The following is a 25,277-nucleotide window of genomic DNA, read 5'->3' on the forward strand; positions in this document are numbered from 1 at the left end:
CTTTTGTCAAAGGCAGAATCTTTCCTTCTGTAACAGAAAACCACTTCTTACGGAGTTCCAGCAGTCAAAGGCAGAGACTGGGAGAATGAATAACAGACCAATGTAGAATATCAGGTTCAAGACCATGTAAGGAACTTAAAGGTGCGTGAGTCTGTGGGACCTAATGAGACGTATCCATGGGTCTTGAAGGAATTGGCAGATGAAGTTGCTAAGCCACTGTCCATCATATCTGAGAAATGATGGCAATCCAATGACGTTCCCACTGACTGGAAGATTGGATGGGGCTTTGAGCAACCTTGTCTGGTGGGAGGTGTCCCTGCCCATGGCAGGGAATTTAGCACTAAATGATCTTTAAGATTCCTTCCAACCCAAACCATTCTATGGTTCTATGAGAACAGTCATAATTAAGTCTAATAATAAACACAGAATCTTCCCACTGTGTCCCAGGAGGCAAAGGAGACATGAATGTTATTTATCTCACTGCACATGTATGCTTAAATGGATGCTACCGAATACAATAGATTAGGGAAACTTATTAACCACTTCTCAAGAAAGTATTCTGCCACTGTATAATTGTATACGTGTATTGTTACATATAATGTAGTTAGAAATCCTACTTTATTATACAATATTTAAAAAAAAAAAAAAAAGTTGTGGACTGTAAAAGAAATCTGAGACCCATATACTTTTTTAATTGATTAAGAATCAATATTTCATACGGATAGAACTGTTATCAAATAAGATAGAAAGATAGCTCAGCTGAGAAAACATCAATTTTTTGCATAGTTCTTATGCAACACTGTGTGTTTGCATGTGCACGTGCCTTTGTGTATAGACATACATTTGTGTATATTATATTCCAAGAAATCAATACGATGCCATGTTTTTGTTTAAACTTCTGTTTTGTAATATGGATTCTTGGAAAGGGAGATTCATGGCCTGATAATGTGGTGCAAATTGTCTTACAAGATTCTTAGTACTGGTCAATATGTTTACTGTTTTAGGAATAAAGCATTACCCTTGAGAGATATGTCCCATATCCTAAAGAACAATAAAATGTTTGGTGAACAGAAAGCAGGAAATACAAATAGAGAATACACTGAACATACTACATTTAAATGCTGTACCCAGATTCTTCAGCACTTGCTCACAGCAGTTTTTTCCTTGACATCACAGAACAGTTCCTGATTTGTCATGTACATAACAGGAGAATCCATGCTGTCATTTAAATATGCTTCATTGGAAAACAGTGAAAACAATTCTAGAGGCATGCATTTTTGAACAGCATAGGCAGTTCAACTGCAAAAGCAAGATATCTGCATTGATTCAAACAAAGTCACTTACTGAGGAGAAAACAAGTAGAGAAAAGCTACTTGTTCTCTTATTGTCTAAGTTTACTGAATTTTTACTAATTCCATCACCCTTTCATTCTCCTTAACATCTAGGCAAAAGTGAGTACAATTAGGAGTAAGCTTTTTTTAATTTTTGGACTACTACATACTATTTTGCTATTACTTACAAAAGGCCATGGGCTTTGCATTGACCTGACCTTGCAAGATTGCATGGTTTATCTGGACTTGTCTTAGCCTGTGCTGGTTTTAGCTTCTTTTTTTTTGTTATGGCAATAATTGTCTAGCCATCAGGTTAGTGTTATCCAAATTTTTTTTAGGCTTTAGTTTGACTTTGTGGAGCTGTATGGCATATTGCCTATTTTTCATGGATAAATAAAGTAAAACAAGTATGTACTTTGTGCAGGGTGAACTACCTATGACCCAAGAATAAAAATGTAGGCTTTACATGAGTGCAAGCCAAGTATTTTGCAAGAAGCACTACACACAAATCACAGTGGCTGGCTACTGGTGACTAAAAGAACATACAAACAAACAAGTAAAGAAATAAAAACTGAGTCAGGTGAAAGAGGTTTTGGGGATAGTGACAGAAAAGAAAAACAACAACAACAACAACAACAAAACATAATGCAACATTAGAAAACAGTAAAGTGCTAGGTGAGTTACTGCAAGAATGAAAGAGAATAGCCCTACTGAGGAGGACTGAAGCTGGTCACCTTTGGACACAAATGGACATTGGAGAGGTGAGAATAACACCACAAGAAAAGGAAAAGATCCTAGAAGGTTTTGTGTATATCAGTCTTAAGTGTGTTATTAACTGAAAGTTTCAGTATCATCATAACTTAAGCATAAAAACAGCTGTGCTTTGTTTAGACTGCTTTTCACCTTAAGTACTGTGTGCAGTTTTGGGCACAACAATATAGGAAAGACAAAAAACTGATAGTGTCCAAAGAAGGGCTACGAAGATGGTGAAGGGTCTAGAGGGGTAGATGTATTGGGAGTGACTGAAGTCACTTGATTTGTTCACCCTAGAGAAAGAGGGGAGACCTCATAGTGGCCTCCAGCTTCCTCATGAGGCACAGGAGAGTAGGAGGCACTGATCTCTTCTCTGTGGTGACAGCAGTAGTACTTGCAGGAAAGGCATGAAGCTGCATCAGGGGAGGTTCAGGCCAGAACTTAGAAAAAAGTTCTTCACTAAGAAGGGTGCTCGGGCACTAGAACAGACTCCCCAGGGAAGTGGTCATGTCACCAAGCCTGACAGAGTTCAATAAGTATTTGGTCAATGGTCTTAGAAATACGGTCTGATTTTTGTGTGGTCCTGCATAGACCCAGGAGTTGGACTCCACAGTCCTTGCAGGTTCCTTCCAATTCAGGATCTTCTGTGATTCCATGATTCTAAATGTTAATTATGCTAAGTTCTTAGTTTGGTATGTAAGATGTTACTTTTGACCCAAGAGAAGATTTTAAGTGTAGTACTTCATACACTGTTTGCCACAATGTAAATGACTCACAAATACTTGTGACTGAAGCCTCCTCATTTCAAACAGAAGAACTCTTATGCTGGGTCATGCTGAAACTGTGACCAAGGCCCTCTCTCTTTAGAAGAGATGGGTAGTTGATGGTTAAGTAAAGAGTATAAAACTAGGTGAAACAAAGAAGAACTGTTCCTCCATGCTGTCCCTCTCATCATCAGTTAGAAGTTTAGGAAACTCTTGAGTTAAATATGCTTAATAGCCTCTGTTGGACTAGCCCTCAATGAATTAGTCTAAGCCATTCTGAAGTAATATATAGTAACTTTTGGACACAAATTCCACAATACACTTATGCAGATGGTTAAAAAGATAAACAAAAAGCAAAACCAAACAAAAATACCCACTTCGTTCTTTTCATGGAATGGCCGAGGTTGGAAGGGACCTCTGAAGATCATCTAGTCCAACACCCTTGCCGAGCAGGATCACCTAGAGCACACTGTGCAGGTTCGCATCCAGGTGGATTTTGAATATCTCCAGAGAAGGAGACTCCACAGCCCCTCTGGGCAACCTGTTCCAGTGCTCTGTCACCCTCACAGTAAAGAAGTGCCCCCTCATATTGAGCAGAACCTCCTGTGCTTCAGTTTGTGCCCATTGCCTCTCATTCTGTCACTGGGCACAACTGAAAAGAGACTGGCTCCATCCTCTCGACACCCTCCCCTCAGATATTTATACACATTAATGAGGTTTCCCCTCAGTCTTCTCTTTTCCAGGCTAAATAGTCCCAGTTCTCTCAGCCTGTCCCTGTACAACAGGTGCTCCACTCATACTTTGAATGCATATTGTTCTTCATTTTTTATGTCAGCAAAAGTGACAGTGCACCTTATCCAGTATATTTTTAAAGTAATCTTCTGAGCTATGCTTTACAGTTATAAACGTCTGCTGTTATTTTGTGCTTCATTAAGAGTTATTGAATGATATTGATTCAGACATTTAGGAATAAATTAAAAGAAAAAAAAAAAAAAAGGAATACATACTTTGCCGCACCATCCATTTTTCTGTTTTGTTATAGCCAGCTGAACCCATCTGCTTCTTTCTTGAGACTTTAGGAGCTGTAGGGTGTACTCCAACACAGTTTTTAAGACTGAATAACCTGACTTTGTCACTATTACTGAGTAGGGACAAAGAAGTCCCTAATAACTTTGTTTTTATGACTAACATTCATCCTTGGTATACTCATTTGATACCAAGACATTTATAACAGGGACAATAAACAGTACTTGGCATTTCCAAGTTCATTTCCTTCACCTAATATAGAGACATAATCATAATCTTAGGTCTTCTTGCAAGAAAGCTTCCCTATTCCCATTAGTGCTGAAGCAAATATTAGCAAAGATTACAATTGCTTTCACGCTGGAGAAAATTTTGCTTTAATACAGTATGTTTGGCAGCTCTTCTGCCCTCTCAATGAGGGCAGATGTAATACTATCTCATGTCTATGAAAAAGATCTATAACAATTACAGCAGTGTCAGTACTTTTAAAATAGTTCAGTTTTTTTTCCTTTTCAGGTTTTCTTACTCTTCCAATCAGTATGTGAGTGCCTGTCTTCTACTGCATTGTAATGCTTCTGAATATATACAAAGGATTTTACTGCTATCAGGGGGAATAGCTTGGCTGTGGTATGGATAAGCTTATTATTGAAGACCATCAGATCCCAAATTCAAAAATGCCTTCTGTAGCTGTGTAAAGCTGTCCGGCATCCCCAGTACCTGTGTATACATGGCGACAGATCATCATAATTGAGTCTCTCTGCTCTATTGGTTTAATTACCAGGAAGAGTTTGCTTATAAAATGAGTAGTCAGGTTTTATACCTTATTAACTTTGTTACGTTACAGTGCCAGTGTTGCGCAACTCCGGTTAATGTGTTGTCTGTCCTTTGTGACCTCTCTGACTTTCTTCTACTCCTCCTCCCAGAATTTATTCATTTTATCATCACTGCAGACAGAAGGTTACACAGGATGTACCATGGTTGGGCAAAGATGACAGCAAAGAGCTCTGTACAGTCTAGGAATACCACATGAGAACTGTTTGACCAGCTGAGACAGCAGATATAGCAAATTCTGAGCATTTCCAGAGGCTCAGAGATGCTCAGAAAGGAGCTGGGTAATCTTAGTGAGTTACTGAACCACAGGATGATGCCATTAAAAGTTATTTATTTCTGCATGTGAACACATTCATACAGGGTAAAAAAAAAAGTATAATACAGAGATCTTTGACTCCGTGGAAACCTGTAAAAGTCCATAGGGTACTAAACAGTGTTATATGGTCTTGCCCAGCTGGACCTACAAGGAGCCTATCCATATTTGCTCTGAACGGTGTCCTAACTAATAAATCCTCTCTGTTGGCAGGGAGGCAATACCACACACAAACACAGCAAAGAATATCTTTGTTCTGCTTTTCATTTCCCCACCTTTCTGGTTCAGAACAGTATGAAGAATTAACTGCTCCTTGTATAAATCCAAAAATGCTTTACATGGCAGAGCATAAAAGGCTTCAGTGCTTAGCACAGCACCACTTCACAAGCACTTTTATTCCTGCCCCAATCTGTGGACAAAGGTTAATGATTTAAAAACTATTCCCATTTCACTTGGCCGTACTTGTACTAAGAGATTATGAAAATAGCATTCTTGATGTGAAACTGAGCTGCACCTGCTCTATCCAGAGTCTCGCAATGCTTTGTGCCTTCTCAGATGCTCATGTTGCTTTCCTCTATTAATGGTCATGCCTAGGTACTCTGTTATGACCTGAAAACACAGTTTAATCAACATGGATTTTAACATTAGTTGTGTACCAGATCTTAAGCCCTGCATCAGCTTTGTTCCCCCATGATATATGTGATATCTACTATAGGTCCTTAACAGTCAAAATCAATATTGTCTGGAATTCCTGTGACAGTTCATACCAGGAATGTACTACCATGTGTAGTGTCAGGAATTACAAATGCGTGTTACCATTATCTCTTGAGGTCGTCTGAGAAACTGCTCCAATATTTGCCATGAAATACAATGTCTTTCTGGTATATGGACGTGCAACAACTTAATTATCTTGGACTTTCTTGCTAGATCTACTGGTTTGAATCAGACTAAAATTTATCTTATATGAATGTTCCTGGCTCTGGTAACTTGTCCACTGTTAAGCTATACAAAATAATTTCTCTAGGCCTCAAGTGATATAATTGTTCCAAGATAAAGTCAGGCTGAATTTATTAAAATTTACACCAGAGATGTTTTTAATCCTTAGATGGCAACTACCATATTGTGGAAAAGTGTATTTCTGCATGTCTCACAATATATCAAGAAACTAATGTTTCAGTAAACATGACTATTTGGAAACTTTAAATACCACACTTAAATATTATAGTCAGATAAGAAAACTGCCAGTGAAAATTGTCTTTCTTTAATTACTAGGTAAGAATGTAGGACAGGGATTTCACCTAACAGTCGATCTGATAATAAGATGAAAAGTAGGCTGAGATGCTGTGTGAAACATCGTACAGAAGAGCCACAACTGTGTATTCAGTGAGCAGACATACGGCAGATCCTGATAACCAGGGATTAGATCATAGGTCTGTCTGACTTGTGTCAGACACAAGTGCTTGCCTGAAGCACTTGACAATACCTGGTAACTGATGACAGTTACACTTAGTCTCACAGTTAAATAGGTTCATTACATTACAGGTGCATTAAGTCAGACAGAAAGGGAAACGCTCCTGCCCACACAGAAAGAACAGACTGACCACTGCATCACACAGACACACTCCTTGTCAGCCCAGGCTGCTCACTGCAATAGTCAACTGTTTGCCACAGGTATCACTTGAAGACAAATACAACAATTAAGGATTTGTCATGTCACGTGTTTGGCAGCAATTTCTATTAGCACAGTCTTCAGGTGATTTTTCATGGTATCCATTATTACTGATCAAAATATAATTACTAATCAGCAATGAGATGCCATTTTAAACTGCAATGTAATAAGGGGAATGCTGTAGAGAAGACCAGGGAGGCAGTCATTCAGTGTATTATGGTATTGGGGAGTTTAGAGAAAAGCAAAAAAATACTTAAAACAGGATAAAAAAAAAAAAAGAGAGAAAGAGAGAGGAAGATGATCCTCTAAAAGGGAAAGGACAAACAAAATACAAATCTCTCCATTGCGAGAAAAATAAAATAAAATAAAAATAAAATAAATTAAGAAATTATTAATTTGAAGTAAGAAATTTGGGACTGCAATTTATTAATACTTCTGCTAGAAGCTTTGTTTTCAGAAATTTTTGACACCAGTTGAGATTAGCAAATCAGCGATGTTCTAAGTATGGCTGGCCCACCTGAGAGGAAGGGACTGTATTAGACAAGCTCTTGAGGCAACTTCATCTCTTCTTTTCAGTGACTGAAGCCTTTCCCTAACTTTGCTATCCATATGCCTGCCTCCTAAATCCTGCTTTCATTTTCTACGTTCTTCCAGTTTGGTTCCAGAATCAAATTCAAAATAGAATAAAACAGATTTTCACAGTGTATTGAGCTTCCTGGACTGTAATTCCAGAAAGGCCACTTTTATGGCTTTCCACAGGAACTCAGGTGCCTGCCTTCAACAGAGTTTGCATATCATACTGAGTGTCATTGTCACCTGTTCTATGCTTCCAGGACATGGTAATGGTGAATTAAGTCATCTCCTGAGCCAATGATTCTTCAAACCTGAAACTCTGGGGTTCTTTAAAATGTGTTTCATTACAAAGCTGTTGTGATAAAAAATTAACTGAACAATGCAGGTTGCAAAAATAATATGTACTTGCTATGTCATTTATTAGTGCTTTTTCCATTAATTTTCTAAATCAATATATGCATTAAGTTCCATTTAGTACATCTGTTATAAAGTCCATGACAGACAAAGTCTGGAACTTTTTGTCTTCTAATAGAGTACCTATGCTGCTAGTGAAGAAAAAAAAAAAAAAAGTGTTTATTAAAATAAAGCAGATTCTATGTCCTTCCCAGTGAAATACATTTAAATTGTGTTATATATTGTTATCAACATCAGTATCTAAAAATATATTGATTTAATTTTTCCCCCTCTTCTTTGGCTGACTGCAAGTGCACTCAGTATGCTGGTTTCTATGGTGTGGAAACTTCGAATTTTGAATTGGAACTACCGTGTGATTCCACAATATGATTTTACAGTGTGAATGAAAAAGGCACCACACTACAGCATTTTTTTTCCCTTCCAAACTGGATGAGGCTCAACACAGAATTTTAAGGAAACTTTGTCCAATGATCTCCAGAATCAGGCTTTGTCCTGAAGGTCTATTACTATTCTTTTGGTTACCACCCTACAGTTTCAGTTCTCAAACAAGCTCTCACACAGAATCACACAGAATCGTCTAGGTTGGAAGAGACCTCCAAGATCACCGAGTCCAACCTCTGACCTAACACTAACAAGTCCTCCACTAAACCACATCACTAAGCTCTACATCTAAACATCTTTTAAAGACCTCCAGGGATGGTGACTCAACCACTTCCCTGGGCAGCCTATTCCAATGCCTAACAACCCTTTCGGTAAAGTTCTTCCTAATATCCAACCCAGAGCTCTGCTCAGCACTAAAGAGATAATGAACATTAAATTTATTGGTTTGTCCATTTGGCATTTCCATGTTCCTTTCCTCAAGAAATGTTCCTTTCCTGCAAGAAATGTCAGCAGGATTTTTAACCTATTTGAGCCCTGTGCACAAATGTTTGCTAAGAAGGGCTTTTCAGCAAAATGTTTTCTTCCTGCAGTTTTCTGTCATCAGAAAATGCTTATTCATCTCAAGGGAAACTTTTTTTTAATTAGAATGTGTTGTTCTTCCAAGATGTTGTGCTTGGAAATTTCTCCAGACTGAGGGTGTAAATCTGGGTCAGAGGAATTCCCCTCTATTGCTGAATAGCCCAAATCACTATGAGATAAACACAGCCCAAGTCCTTTGTTCCTCCTCTACATCATTCAAGACCATTTCAATGCAAGTAAAGCATCATTTGATTTTTTTTTCCCATCAAAACTTAATAACTAAAAAAATATTTTTACTTTTTTTTTTCTTTCTCTCCTTGTTATTTTTTCCCTCCTCCATAAAGAAACTCATTGGCAGAGGATTGTTTTGTTTTGTTTTTAGAGTAAGAGTAAGAGAATCATATGTTAAACTTAATCAGTTAATATACTAAATCAGAAAAGGGTTATGTTGTTATTTGCTCAGACTAATTATGAAGTTCATAAATTTTGCATTTGTGTTCTGAAGAGCTAACAGTTGCAGGGGTGTGGAGAAAGAGAAATATGTTGGGAAAGAGAATAATTATATAAATAATCAGGGAGGATATTATTTTTTTTAGCAAGAATCACCGAACATAAATTCATCTGACTGCAATAAAATTAAGCAGATACCTGCATCTCTAAGTTGTGAATAAGTTGTGAGCTTGAAAGGCTCGGTTGTGTTAAGCTGAGAAAAGTCCTAAAGGCTATGGGAAATTCTACATTCATTTGTACTCATGCAATCTGACTGACTTCACCGAGTTTGAATTAAAGTATCCTTAGACCTTTCAGAGTTATAGGATGATCGTGTGGACTTTATTTCCCCAAAACTGCATTCTATTCCTTCAGTCTTGTTGGAAACACTAAGACTGTAAAACAGAGGACTGAAATATCAATACTTTGATATTACCTTATCTCTTTCCTGTCAATGCGCAGAAACAGGATTCTGGGCTAAAATGAAATGGGTATCTTTTCTATGTATCTCTTCTATTGAGCTATCTTTTAGATAGCTCAAATAATAGACCTCTATGTAGGTCTATTAATAGGCCTTTCCTACTTGTATGTGTACTTAATCATTCACAAGAAAGAGGAGAGTGGAGGAAGCCTGAAAGTCTGTGGAAAAATACTCTGAAATGAAATACTCTGAAATGAAATACTCTGAAATGAAAAGATATGAAAAGATATGAAAAGATATACTCTGAAATGAAAAGATATTAGAAAGAAAATACTTAATTTAGAACTTAGCTTTCCAGTTCAAATCTAGCACCAAAATGGACAAATATTTGTGTAAGAAGGAGGAAATGCCATTTTATTTTGTCCATTTCACTCAGTATTTCTCATCCTCATGCTCTATTGCCATATAAATGGTTAATTATTTGGTACACTTTGGAACTTATGAGTATAACTTACAGCAGATCTACAAATGAAACTAATCTTCAGTGATAATAGCACTTACCAAGAACAGTCTGATGGATTTGAAATATTTATCTGCTCTTCCTCACTCCCTTCTTGTTTTAGCATAGCAATCTGCCTTTCCAGTTCAAATGCAGCCTTTGTAGTTTTACTTTGTGGTAAGTTTCTGAAGTCCTCTGCCCTTGTCTGTGTAATTCATGTTTGAAATGTAGTAAAAGATTCCAGAGGACAAGAGAACTATATAAATCCTTCCTTAAATCCTTCAATCTTCAGATAATAATAATAAAAAAATGCATTAATGTTTGTAAATCCAATAATGGGACAAGATCCAACCATTCATGGTTACATTTGCAATTCAGTTCTCTGTTACCATGAAGATCAAAGCAAGGACAATTTTCCATCCCCAAAAGCCACTGTTTAACTGCATGAGCTGTCAGTAAACAAAGTGTGCTTTGATCACCAGATGTGCCAAAACATAAAAATACAAGAAAGAACAAAATGGTCGTTTCTGATATCTCTTATTTGAAACAAAAATAAAAACAATTTTAAATGCATCTGTACATTTCTTCCATGAATTTTTAACGGGTGAACTGCATTGGCATCCTGTATGGCCCCACAGGACTTGCCAAAGTATTCTTCCTGATCCCATCATTGATGGGTAAGGAATTCACTGGATAGCTGCAGCCTACAGTTCTATGTTCAGGTCAACAGTTCTATGCGGTCAACAGTTATACGTCCAGGTGGAGGCCAGTAAAAAGTGGTGTCCTTCAGGGGTCTGTCTTGGGACCGGTACTGTTTAATAACTTTATCAATGACATAGACAGTGGGATCAAGTGCACCCACAACAAGTTTGCAGGTGACACCAAGCTGAGTAGTGTAGTTGATACAACAGAAGCAAGGGATGCCATCCAAAAGGACCTGGACAAACACGAGAAGTGGTCCCACGTGAACCTAATGAGGTTTAACAAGACCAAGGTGCTGCACCTAGGTCAGGGCAATCCCAGACATGAGTACAGACTGGGAGAAGACTTCACTGAGAGAAGCCCTGCAGAGAAGGCCTTGCTTCTGGAGGATGATAAGCTCAACATGAGCCAGCAGTGTGCACTTGAAGCCCAGACGGCGAACTGCAACCTGGGCTTCATCAAAGAGACGTGGCCAGCAGGTCAAGGGTGGTGATTTTTCCCCTCTTCTCTGCCCTTGTGATGCCTCACTTGCAGCACTGCATCCAGGTCTGGGGTCCCCACTGTAAGAAAGTTGTGGACCTGTTAGAGTGGGTGCAGAGAAGGCCCATAAGGATGATCAGAGGGCTGGAGCACCTCTCTTATGAAGAAAAGCTGAGAGAGCTGGGGCTGTTCAGCCTGAAGAAGAGAAGGCTCTGGGGAGACCTCACTGCAGCCAATGAGCACTTAATGAGGGCTTAAAAAAAAAAAAAAAAAAAAGATGAAGAGTGACTTAACTTCTTATATGGGTAGTGATAGGACAAAGGGGAATGGTTTTAAACTAAAAGAGGGGAGATTTAAATTAGACATTAGGAGGAAATTCTTTACTCAGAGGGTGGTCAGGCACTGGAACAGCTTGCCCAGAGAAGTTGTAGATGGCCCATCCCTGGAGGTGTTCAAGGCCAGTCCAGATGGGACAACCTGATTTACTGTCTGGCATCCCTGCCTATGGCAGGGGGGTTTGAACTAGGTTAACTTTAAGGTGCCTTCCAACTCTAGCCATTTTATGATGAGTCTATGAGTCCGTCTCGTTTAAGTTAAAAAATACAAAGGCACCAGCTTTGGCGTCTTTATGTTCAGGGCAATTTGACAGAGTTACTGGAGGTGAGCTGCTTCTCTTATGCGCTGACCCAGGCTAGCAAAATGGCAGTCTGATCTGGCAGATAAACAAGTCTGTGACAAATAGCACTGACATCCTTGTCAAAAGAAAAGACATGACTCAGACCCGATATCTATACGCAGACCAATGCTAGCTTTCTGTGACAAATGGTTTTAGTCTGACAGTGTGTTTCACTGCTTGAACTTTCATCTATCAAAACAAGACACAGAAGCATGGGGACACAGACAAGAAACGACCATGAGAGAAAGCCACGGATAGACAGGCAGCCTGCATGCTTATAACAGTACTTAAGTTCTTTCCCAGTCTTTTATTACTTTTATCATTCCCTGGTGAATATTTTGCTTCACCTCCCTATTTTTCTAAAATTTAAAAAATAAAATGAAATTTAAATTCATTATCTGCAGATTCAGGCATTACAAAACCAGGAAAAAAATAATTTAATCTGTCTTTGTATAGGAAATTAAATCAGACTGTAACAGTAAGTGTTAGACTACTGGATAATTTATGTGTGGCTGGAAGTTATCCACTCTTGCTTTGAAGACATCAGTAGAGAGAATCAGCACCAGGCACTTCATTCTGGCAGTTAATCACTCAGTTAACAGGTTAGATCTGGATTTCTAATTTGGATTTGTCTGCCCCCAACTTCCAGTGATTAATTAATTGCAACTTTTGCTACAGTATATTTTTGAAAAAAGGCTCAGTGAACCACTACTATGTTGTGTCTGTGCACAACTCTTGGCCGAGGAGGCTGCCTCTTGTAGGCAGAAGCTGGGGCTGCCCTGTGCTGGACCCAGCCAATTCCAGCCGGCTCCAACAGCCCCATGGCAGGGCCCAGCTGAGCCCAGCACCAAGCTGGCGGCGCCTCGGGGAAAACAGATTTCCGAAAGGGCAGAGCGGGCACAGGCCGAGGAGGAGGCCCAGGGTGAGGGAGAAGCAGCAGAGGGCCCAGGCCCCAGGAGGAGGAGGGCAGGAGGGGCTCCAGGCCCACAGGCAGCAGGGATTCCCCGGCAGCCCTGCAGAGCCCCCGCTGGAGCAGATCTCCACCCTGCAGCCCGGGGAGGGCCCACGCCGCAGCAGGGGGACATTTCCTGAGGGAGCTGTGGCCATGGGGAGCCCCCACGGGAGCAGGGTGTTCCTGAAGGGCTGCAGCCCAGGGCAGGGCCCCCACTGGAGCAGGGCTGTGCATGAGGAGGAAGGGGTGGCTGAGAGAGGCTGGGGGGGCTGAGCACAGCCCCCATCATCATCTTATTAGATAAGGAATCTTATTTCAAAGATCTGTGTTACTGAATATTGTTTTTTACTGAAATGAACTACATTTCTGTATTTTATTTGTTCATAATACAAAACTTGAGTGATATTGTGAACTTCAGTGTTCCCCTCTAGTCCTCTCTGGTAAGGCTACACCTCAAATACTGTGTGCAGTTTTGGGCCCCTCACTACAAGAAGGGCACTGAGGTGATGGAGAATATCCAAAGAAAGGCAACAAAGCTGTTGAAGGGTGTAGAGAACAAGTAATATGAGGAATGGTTGAGGGAACTGGGGTTATATACCCTACACTCTATAACCTTACATCTCAAAGGAGGTTGTAGCAGAGTAGGGAGCACTCTCTTAAAGTTGCGACAGGGGAGTTTTAGGTTGGATGTTAGGAAGTACTTCTTTACCGAAAGGGTTATTAAGCATTGGAACGGGCTGCCCAGGGAGGTGGTGGAGTCACCATCCCTGGAGGTCTTTAAAAGACGTTTAGATGTAGAGCTTAGTGATATGGTTTAGTGGAGTACTTAGTGTTAGGTCAGAGGTTGGACTCGATGATCTTGAGGTCTCTTCCAACCTAGAAATCTGTGTCTGTGTCTGTGTCTGTGTCTTCTCCCAAGCAGCAAGTGATAGGAGAAGAGGGAATGGCCTCAAGTTGTGTCAGGGGAGGTTTAGGTTGGGTAGCACAAAAAATTTCTTCACTGAAGGGGTTGAGAGGCATTGGAATGGGCTGCCCTGGGAAGTAGTTGAGTCACCATCCCTGGAAGTATTCAGAAGACATGTAGATGTGGTGCTTAGGGACTTCGTTTAATGGCAGACTTGGCAGTGCTATGTTAACAGTTGGACTTCATGATACTGGAGGTCTTTTCCAGCCTAAATAATTCTATGATTCTATGATAGTTTTCCTTACTTAGTAGGCCTGCATTCAACACGTCAGCTCGCATGCGTATTTTATTTTGAAATACTGGGCAAACATTACTGTTCTCCAGGCTTTGGGAATGTTCTTTTATTATATCCCTGAATAAATATCTAATTCAATATTCAGAGATCTGCTCAACAAACTCCATTAGTTGTTTTGGCACAATTATAAAGGCCTTGGGTTTTAATGTAGATATATAGTGACTTCTTCAATTACAGTAAGTCAAAACTATCTGGTGCATTTTTTTTTTTTTTTTTTTTTTCCCAGCAGCTATAGAACAAAATCTCTGCCTTTTCTCAACAGTTATTACAAGCAGCTTTATGCTCAGAATTTGTTTCCTATAAAGTCTTTATTTTTTATTTCAGTCATTAATTTTACTTTGTCTTTGTATTTTCTTATAATTTTTACACTTAATTACTTTAAATTAGTATTTATTACTGTCTCTTTTTTTCCCTTTTGATATATTTTCATTTTTATTATCTAATTATTGTCTTTTTTCTACTAACATAATAAAACTTCTAGAAAACAACTGTATTCTTTACAAATAGGAAATCATTAATTATCAAGTAAATAACAAAATAATCCCCCCCAAAAAAAGTTTCATAACCCCCCTTTTTTTTCAGAATTTTTCCTTCCTTTTTTTTTGTTTTTTCTTTTTCTTTTTTTCATCTTCCATTTCCCATTTCATTTCATTCTTCTTAATTTGGAACTTGAGCTCGTCTGAAACTCCATATATAATTCATAAAGACAAGATGATCACTAGTTTGGAGGTTGATGGGTTCCTAGGAACTGGTGGTCAGGACCATCTTACAACCAGTAAAAGGAAAAAAAAAAAAAAAAAAGGAAAAGGAAAAGGAAAAAAAATGGTTGGGACTATCTTTTATCTGCTTATATTCAATATAATCAGGTCATAATCACCAGTCTCTAAGCAACAGCCAGATACTAATCCAGCAATTAATTCATCTTTATCCATATAATGAGGTCCAAAATAGAGCTAGCTTGTGTTAAGCATGATGCCTTTAGTGGGAAAAAAAAAAAAAAAAAAAAAAAGATCCCAACTATATATGCATATATTCAAGAACTTTAATGACTACTGGCTGTGTGAGACCTTTAATATATGTCTCCAAAAATGAAATCCTCCTTAGTAACACAGTTTTTCATTTGTTTACATAGAGATATTAAAAAGTAAATCATCTGTTCTCTGCTTTAATTTAGGAATCTCGAATAGAATCCCTCTCTGTTCTTTGTTATAAAATTCTTTGGTCCCTGAACATTGCAGTCATTGTACTTTCCAACATTAAAACTGGTATTGACATGCTACTGAATCCTACCATTTCTTCTCTTGTTCGCCTTTGCTTTTCACTTCATCCCTCTCTGTTGTTGCTAAACACATTATAAGCAGAACTGGCTATTCCAGTCATGTAAATCAGCCCAAGATCAGGGTTCAGTGACTCCACATATGCAACCAGGGGAAAGTGGAAATCTTTGCTCTACTGTGTTTGTTGGAGACATTTACTTTGTATCATACAGTTTGTTTGTTTGTTTGTTTGTTTTAATGCAAGTTTTTTCCAAGCATCTAAATTCAAACTTCTCACTTTTAACTATTCTAGCTGGGCTCCAAGTGAGGAAATGTCTCCCCATTTGCCTCCCTGCAAAAAGCAGGCAATCTTACACATGTACTTACTTGCATTAGCTATAGCAGCACCAGGCCCTTGCCATCTCTTATTCCTGTTGAACCACAACCGTAAACTGGCAATCAACAGCACTTAAGAGAACCACTTTCAAAAAAACTAAACTTTCACAGCGATATAAAAAAGGAATTTTACTTGAAGCCCTAAGCTTCAACCACATGGTTATTGGATAGCTCCATGTGGATACTGTATATACGTTGGAATCCTAAATGGAAATAGATACCTGTGGTGAGTCAAACACATTGCACCCCAAGGAAGGAATCAGTTTAAAATTAAAACTCTTACATTTGGGTGACTATTCACACAGTACTACTTATATTCGCTAGTGTTTTTGTTTTTCTCCCCACTACCACCACATCCTTGTGATTATACAATTTCTTTATAGTGTATGGCATGTATATGCCTCTTCTTAGTAGTATGTTATTTCTTAATGGTATAAGTGAAACCAATATGAGACTATATTGAGAAGATACTCATATTGCCTGCAATTCTGCAATTTTTATTCACTCTTTCTTAAACTGCTGAGATTATTCAGATGGAAGACAGCTGCCTTTTTCTGGATATAGCTATGATGTTAGAAAAGGCTGTAATTCTCAACTGCTCATTATTGCTCAGCTGGTTGAGACTACATCCCTCCAAAATCTGCAGTCAGAAAATCTTATTTAAATGCTCTCTAATTCATTCCAGGTAAAATTACCAGGTTTGTTAAGACTAACAAACTACTGTAGTTAACCCAGGTCATTTTGCCTGAATTTATTTATTTTCAGTTCATGAACTTTTTCAAAGGCTAAGTGAAGAGGTTGGTTATATTCAGGGGTAATATTCAAGTAGTGGAGAGGGAGTAAAGACAGTAATCTCCTTTTTTTTGGTTTAAGTGAATGTCTGTCAGGGGCTCCAGTTACCAGGTAACAAGCTGCAGATGTTGCACATAATCCCAGCACAGACTATACTGGAAGATACAAACCACCACCAAAAGAAAAAAAGAGGAATGTGCCAAATTAACACAGCTACAAACTCCTCTGTTAAAGAGAGCAGACCCCTTTAGCACTCCTGTTTCATCCTCCTGTTTCTTAACTCCGTTCAGCTAGACTTTAAATTTACATTGGAAACTCATTAGGATGGAGTAATGGTGAAAAGTCAAAAACAATCATGGAATTGTTTCAAGTTTTTTTTTTTTTTTTTTTTTTTTTCTCATTTAATTCCATAGGGTATTGAAATATTTGTTCTAATGTTTGCTTCCACCACTAGAGATTTCTATATTTTTGTTCTAGTGACACATTGACCGTTCTCTCTGTGTACCCTTCTGGATATTCTAAACACTTTAATGCTTTTTACTGATAATATTCAGATCTGTCTGAAATCAGGAAGAGGCAAAAGGACTCATCATGTACTGCTCTAGTCTAATTTGTTTTCTGTTTGCTTTTTGTTTGTTTGCTTTTGTCTATCTTTATTATTCCAAAGCAATTTGGACAGTTAATTCTCATTGTCAAAACTGGAATTCACTGGTTCTTAAATCCCAAAAGTGAGATTTATTTAAAAAGAAAAAAGTTAGACAACTGAAAATTAGGTGTCTAACTGAATGAACCATATTATCTCCCTCTGCAGTTAATCAAGATATACCTCCAGAGATCAAGTCTTTCAATTTATCTTCTACGTTTATTTTAGGATGGAAATAATCATCCTATGGAGGTTTTCACCTCCAGTCACTGTAGAGGAATCATGTCTGTCCGTGTTAGACATGTCACCTTTAGAAAATTAAAAATGGATACAATGAACCCAACCATCAGCTGTGTTGCAGATCATTTGAAATAGACAGCCCACATGGGAAGACCTGGTGCCATGATAACTACTTAGGAGTTAAAAAATAAAAATAAAATAATAATAACACACTGTCTTACTCTTCATTAGAGTGAATATACCTTTATTTGAATACTGTTAGAAAGGCACCTAGATATCAGCCACACCAAATCTGTTTTTTGTTTTTGTTTTTCTTTTTTTTTTTTTTTCCAGATAAAATATTTAACCAAAATAAGCCCAAAGACTGGTGTGTAGTTCTATTAAAATTTATTCCTATGCAGAGCTGCTATACATGCCTCTTTAGAATATTAAACTACTTCTGTTTTGATGTGCTATTTAAACTTTTAAGCTGACATGGAGGTATGCAGATATTCAGGGAAATGTGTTTTCAATCAATCATGTGAATCCACAATTTCACCTGTAGGTGCTTGTAGATATATGGCTACCTTTTTTGTCTCTCCCTGGACAGATTCAGGTCTTCCAAGATCATGTCCAGATAGTTTCTGAAGATCTCTACGGAGGGAGACTCCACAACATCTCTGAGGAGTCTTGTTCTAGTGCTCTGTCACCCAAATAATACATGCTTCATTTCACTTATTCTTGCAGTTGTGTTTAGAGGCCATCTAGTGGAAGACGCTTCTTACAGAAGAACAAAATATTTCATGGTTTATAATGATTTTTGTTCTATGATCTGAATAGTGTGAAAACAGAAAGAAAGAAAGGAAAGAGGTCATTATGCTGACATTTAAGTGCCAGCCACTGAAAGTCAAAGTATTCTTTTCATGTGATTTCCATGGAAAGAAGTCTGTTTAAAGGAGGAAAAAAAGGAGAAAAAAACACTTTAAAGTAGTCCTCATTATATATCTCTTTTGTAAATAAATGTAAAAAAAAATAAAATTAAAAAGCAAGCAGAAAGTAGTCAGGGACTTACCACTATGAATCTCAGGCTTTTATTAAATTATGCACAATTCCTGGTAATAAAATTATGCACTACTCCACTGTTATAACTCCTTAACTGCTCATATTGAACAAAATTGCTACGATCAGGAAAAGCAATGAAGAACAGAGCATTATAATTAGTGAACTGATTTTTGAGCATTAGAGAAGTATGAGAAACAACAATCTCAGTGGTCACTATATCACAGAAACAGAGACAAAGGCTTTTAAATCTGAAGAGGTCATCTGATTAATCTGTTGTGCTGAAGGAAGCACTTTTTGTAGATAAAATTGTCTAATTTCTCCTTAATAACTCTGGCTACGGAGATTTTTTTCCAGGGACTCTGCCTGCCCCTGATGTTAGAGAATTTTGTTTTCTGGTTTGTTTAAGCGAGTATTCCTCCTTATAAAGGACACAACTCCTCTCTTTTCACCTGGGTGGGTGTTTCTTTTTCTATTTTAACAGGATTCAGAAGAAAAAAAAAAAATACTATCTTGCCAGTATTGAAAATGTTCACAATATCTCTTATTCAGTCATTTTTTGTATGTTTAATAAACTCAGCCTTTTTGACCTCTCTTTAATGGAGTGAATTGTTACAGTGAAGGGAGAATTTAAGAAGCTGTCATAATATAATTAGTAGTCCTCAGACTGTTGGCATGTGGACATGTGGCTGGAGGAGTTGTTTTCAGCCTAATCCAGTTTCCTGTCAGCAAAGGAAGAGAAACAAAAGTTAGAAAAACTTGGTTGGATTACAAAATGAAGCAATCACCATAAGAAATAAATGGTTTGGGGGAATATAGAGGGTTTTACGTACTTCATGGGGAAGAAAGCCTACCAGACTTCAGTTAAGGAAAATAAACTAAATACTGAAACAGGCTTTTCAGGAAATATAGATATATTATATATAATATATATATATAATATAATATATATATATATGTATATTTTCCCCTAGATCACTGGATTTCATTGCAGCAACTTAACACTTCCTTCTACATGTAATCATCACCAGAATCAGACATTGGTCTGCCTAAATTCCCTTAGCCAGCTATATCCAGTAACAGTGGATCTCAGGGTCTGGTATCATTGGTAATCATGGGATTGAGTATCATTTTAAAACTTAATGACAGGCCTGATGTAGAAGGTAGGATTTTAGACACTGTCAGGTAACATGTATTGCTGTTTACTTATGGGCAAGTTGTGAGGTTTCCCACTGCACATGCCATGTTGTTGTCATCCTTGTTTTCTAGGACTTAATTTTCCTATACCCTGTTAAACGACTAGCTTTTGAGTCCTGTAAGGAAAAGGGGTTATGCAGTTTATCAACTCAGATGCAAAATTCTTGTTTCTTTAATTATGCTAATAACAAAGGTTTCACTGACTTCACTGGATATGAAATTAAGCCTTCACTGCCCTGGAGTAATGAAATCAACGTTTCCTTCATCATTAACACGTCTGATTGAATTAATTAGAAATAGCATGCTTTGGGATTTGATCTAGGATCTCTTTCATGTTTTTAATTAATTATTTGTGATCTGATCCTCTTTTTTCTAGTTTTAGGCTTGTTTTTTCTTTCATTGACTTGTGTTCAACTAGTGTCCATCGAAGTGTGAACTTCAGCTTGCTGATACTACGTGTCTGTTCTATCAGCTGTTTTAAATATTCTGTCTTGTTCGAAAATTTACTTTGATGATTTTTTTTTCCTTGCATAACTCTGTTTATACTGTTTATGTTCTTTAAACTCTGGGGTTTTTATGCTTTTCATGCTTTTTGCTGTACCTAGCCATTTTTTTCCCAATTCTAGATGCACTTTTTAAGACAGGAGACTGATTAAGGGAATTTGATATTTTGTTTTAATTTGTTATCCTATTTTCCCCAATGGGATGAATAAGAAAGCATTAGCAAGAGAATAGGTATCAAAAGATGAACAACTCACTTACTGTTGTGATGTTTTAGATGAATAGTCTCTTGCTCTGAAAATCTACCATATTTCTGAGCCTCCTGAAACTCAGCAGGTGCTTGGGAAATAAGTTTTTTGGGGGCTAGTTTGGGATTTTTAAAGTCAGTTCTATCTTTCAAGCAGATATTCCTTTTTTTTTTTTTTTGTGTGTGTGTGTGTGTATGTGCAAATCTCATCATGAAACACTTAATTGTACTAACGAAGTTAACACAAAGTAATTTGTTTTATCTGATTTATTAGTAATTACATTACATCATTACATCAGCTGAAGTGAACTATTAGGTTTTAATTTTGTTTTTGAGCATAAAGGTTTTACCTCTGTAATCATGAAGTTGCTAGATACCATCTCGGGGCACGCTCTGGAAAAAAACACATTAGATTATGACAGATCTGATCATAATGAGTGGTAGAATGGGCAAGGTTGAAATAGAAATAGATCCACTACCCTAGTAATATATTCTAAAATTACTAAGTGTTAGACTGAGCCTAATATGCTATGAAACTTTCTAATGTCCAATGAATACAAAAGTCTAAGTGAATTAGGAAGTCCACCTAAATCAAATAAATCTCATAACTTAGTATTCACAGCTGATTTTTAAGACTTAATTTTAAGGATAATAAAGGCTGCTCAGGGAAGATTTCATCAACATGAATTCCTGGCCATAGGTGACATACAATTCCCTGTAATAATCACAGACAAATTTTCTTTGGATTTCTAATAACTGCTTGACGTACTTTGTAGTTTGCCTTCACTTATAATTTGCATCATATGCAATGAGAATACAGTGATGGGAAAATCATAACACACTTATGAATACAAGACATGGATTTCAGTACCTATAAATTATTTGTAATTCAATAACAGAATTATTTGCAAAGAAGATTTGAAGAATAAACAAATGTTAAGAAAAATTATAAAGAGAAAGATAAAAGATCTCGATATGTTTTTATTTAGGTATTTCAGTGGACTTTAGTTCCAAAAGGAAGCACTGAAGATTCAAATTAACGTTACAGCTCCCTGGTTCATCCCTTTCATACACATGCTTTAAAATATTACCGGTGTGGAAGTAATTTCCAGTTTGGAGTTTTTATGCTGTATCATCAAGTGGTTCATGTTAGAGTATTTACATGGGCATGAAAATCTATTCCATTTAATATCAATTGACAGTTTTGTGCTAAGTTTCCACTGAAGTTGAGTTCTCAGATTGGCAAAAGATATCCAAGACATCCATTCAGGTTATCTCTGCTGAAGACTGGCTACCAAACTCTGGTCTTTCTGTTAAGACAGTAGTTAACAAAATCACTGCCGTTAAGCAGAAGTGGCAGGAGTAACATAAATATGCATGTGCACACACAGAGAAGTCCTTTACTGATAAAATAACACAGCCTTTGTTTCTTACTTGGGCTTGGGGATAGTATGCCATGAAAATAACACTGGATATTCCACTGTTGGTACTTACCACAGCACCTGAGTTGGAGAACTGTCTCCTTGAAACAGTAAAAGAAACTGTTACTGACTGATGCAACTGTCATCTGAATCGGGTTCCTGGACTCTGCCTTTCTTGTCTCTGATGCATTACATTCTAAAAGTCGCTTTTCCTTCATTTTCAACATCTTGTTTCTCTTTCTTCTTTGCTTGAAAGACTGAAATTGCTCATTATCTGCTACAAATTGGCTTCAAAGGAGTTATCTCAATTTATACCATCTGGACCAAAGCAGCAAATGGCTATAAAATGCTGTTCTATTTTACATTAGAGTTGGCCTGGATTTAACCTATTATTTTTATTTCATTGGCTGGTTTTATTTCTCTCCATCATCTTACAATGAAAATATTTAATAAATAAACATACCAAGCTTTAATATTTCTCCTTAACTTAAAAAAAAAAAAAAAAAAAAAAGGCATGCATTTATTGTTCTAAGTTCATATCAGCCAGAGTGGGTAAAGTAAGTTTAAAAAGCTATTGAAACAAAGAATGCACAATGTTAGATTATGTGATAAAAGCTGATCTGCACACACTCAAAGGAACACTGTTAGACAATTGCGGGAAGGGAAGACCAGGTACTACCCTGCCCTGGTTGCTCCCAGGCCCTTCCCAGGAGCCATCAGCCCATCGACTCTCCATCTGCACAAGCCCAGATGAGCACAGTGGCAGGGAGAAACCCAAATTAAGGACTCAGAGGCAGGGACACCTTCTCCAAAGCCTTCCCAGTACTGTCCCAGGAAAGCCTCAGGCTGACTGTTCAGGTGTGAAACCCATTAAGGTGAGTCAATGCTGGAGCACCATTTGGACTGAGAGGGTTGCTGCCCCATGAGAGCCACGTTATAGGATTCAGGGAAAGAGAAATTTGCTATACACAACACTAATTATGGGATGTTTGGGGAAGAAACCAAGGGTAGAGAAAGGCAGGGACCAAGAGAGGAACAAGTATGATAAAATGGAGAAAAAGAGGCCAAGAAGGGCAGGTCAGTGTAAATAATTTCTTGTTGATATGCTTGCCTGGCCATGTCCTATACCTCATCAGTAACATCAATCTATGCATGTTTTTATACAGGTCTGATTGCAGCAATGGATTTCAGACCATGGGTTTAAGGACCTGTATGTCTGTTGTACCTGAGCTAGAGAAAGTGCAGGTGTGCAAATCTGTAATCACTAGTAAAGATCAAGTAGCCAGCAAGTAGGTGACGTGGCCTGGGATGCGGGGCTAGCTCTGAGGGTGAGAGTACAGAGAGGTTGAGCTAGTGGGGGCTGGGAGGGTCCCATTCAGCTGACGGTATTGGGTTATATTGGGTTTACATGGTAGAGGTTTGGTAGCAGAGGAGCTGCAGGGGTGGCCTCTGTGAGAAGAGTCCAGAAACTGCCCCGTGTCAGATAAGAGCTGGTTTCAGATGGCTCCAAAACAGACCCACCACTGGCCAGAGCCATGCCATGGCGATGCTATTTGCACCTCTGTGAGAGAAGATTTAAGAAAGAGAAAAGCAAACTACAAAACAAAAAAAAAGAGCTGCTACCTGTGGGCAGCTCCTGCAGGCTCAGTTTGGGAAGGACGGCATCCTGTGGGAGGGACCCCACGGGGAGCAGGGGCAGAGAGGGACCGTGAGGGAGCGGCGGAGACGAAGCGTCAGGGACTGACCACAGCCCCCAGTCCCTGTTCCCCTGCACCACTCAAGGGAAGGATGTAGAAGAGGGTGGATTGGGGTAGGGTGGTTTTAGTTTGCTTTTAGTTTCTCATTGTTCTAGACCATTAGTGATAGACAATAAAATACGATTAATGTCCCTATGGTGAGTCTGTTTTGCCTGTGATGATAATTGGTGAAGTACCTCCCTGTCTTTATGTCAACGCTTGAGCCCTTTCCATTGTATTTTCTCCCCCTTTTCCTTTGAGAAGAGGGAGTGAAAGAGTGGTTGTGGTGGAGTTTAGCTGCCCAGCAGGTTAAAACTACCACAGGTATGTGTGTGTATGTACACGTGTGCCAGGGTGTTTGTATATGTGCATGTATGTATGTGTCACACTGTATCAGCAACCAGAGTGGTGCTGTGGGACCCAGTGCCAGCAACTGGGGATACCAGGATCCAGGGGCAGCTGCTGAGCAGATTGGGTGTCTGAGCACAGGTGCTAGAGGGATCTACCCTATATATGTTTATACATATGTATTTTCACTAGCAGCCCTCCATCCTGCTCAGACAGAGTGGGGAGCAGGATGAGGCCAATGATGCTGTCTGTGTTTGTTTGGGTGTTCTGTGTCCATCTCCAGTCTGTGTGGCTGCCCATGCCTATATGTACACATATGGTATAAACTTGTGCTCTGTGAGCATGTACCTACTGGGAACACATTTTCAGGATCACTACTGGTTGGACCTAGAGACGTGGAGCAGCAGCAGTCTTGCCTCTCTGAAGCTGTTGGATCCAGCATATTTTCCTCCAATGTGAGCCCCTTTTGCAAGGAAGTTTTTGCTTAAAGCTGCAGTTTACATGCTAAGCAAAGAGCAGCCACTCTGCCTTGCGGAATCTTTGGAGAAACTGTTTTCCCACATCTCTCCATTTCCCCAAGTATGCTTTTCAATGAAATAATATAGCAGAATATGCTACTGAAAACTGCTAGCATCATCTCCTTGGCTATGCACATTTGACATCTCAGAAGAATTTTTTTTTCCCAATGCCTTTTGGGCAAATTAACTTTTAGAGTAAAGCAAGCAGAGAACAGTTCAGAGAACAGTGTTCAGAGAAATTACTGTAAATAATCTCTAAGAGGGAGAATGCAAATCATTGTGCCCCTTAATGATGGTTAATTTGACTCTTGACTCTTAATTATCAAGAAGAAAATTTGAAGCTCGTAATCATCTCATTTTGAATGAAGTTCTTTTAAACCATTCTGGATATTTCCTGATTTTATTTTATTATATATATTTTTTTTAAGTCAGAAGTTGGCTGAATTTCTGCTGAGATCCATGGTGTTCTATATGTTTGCATTGGCTGAGAAACTGTGAATATTTTTTTTTTCCTACTTGCCACAACATTTCTGTGATATGCATCCAAACAAACAGCATTTAAGAACATCCAGAAAGTTTGTAGTTAGTTATGTGTGAGTGATATTATTTTGGAATAAAACAATAAAACTTATTCCCAGAGGAAATCACTGCCAACCTAAATGCAATTTACATAAAATACATGTAATTTATTATATAGAATTGTTCTGAGGAATTTCTAGGTACTGGAAATTAGTTATCAACATTGTTTAAATTACAAGGGCAATTCCTGGAATAATATCAGGTCAGTTAGCTCTCTTGAAGCAATTGTTGGGAACAATTTGGGAGATTGTGCTAA

The sequence above is a fragment of the Cygnus atratus genome, chromosome 2, assembly GCF_013377495.2.
Source record: "Cygnus atratus isolate AKBS03 ecotype Queensland, Australia chromosome 2, CAtr_DNAZoo_HiC_assembly, whole genome shotgun sequence".
In the NCBI taxonomy this organism is placed as follows: Eukaryota; Metazoa; Chordata; class Aves; order Anseriformes; family Anatidae; genus Cygnus; species Cygnus atratus.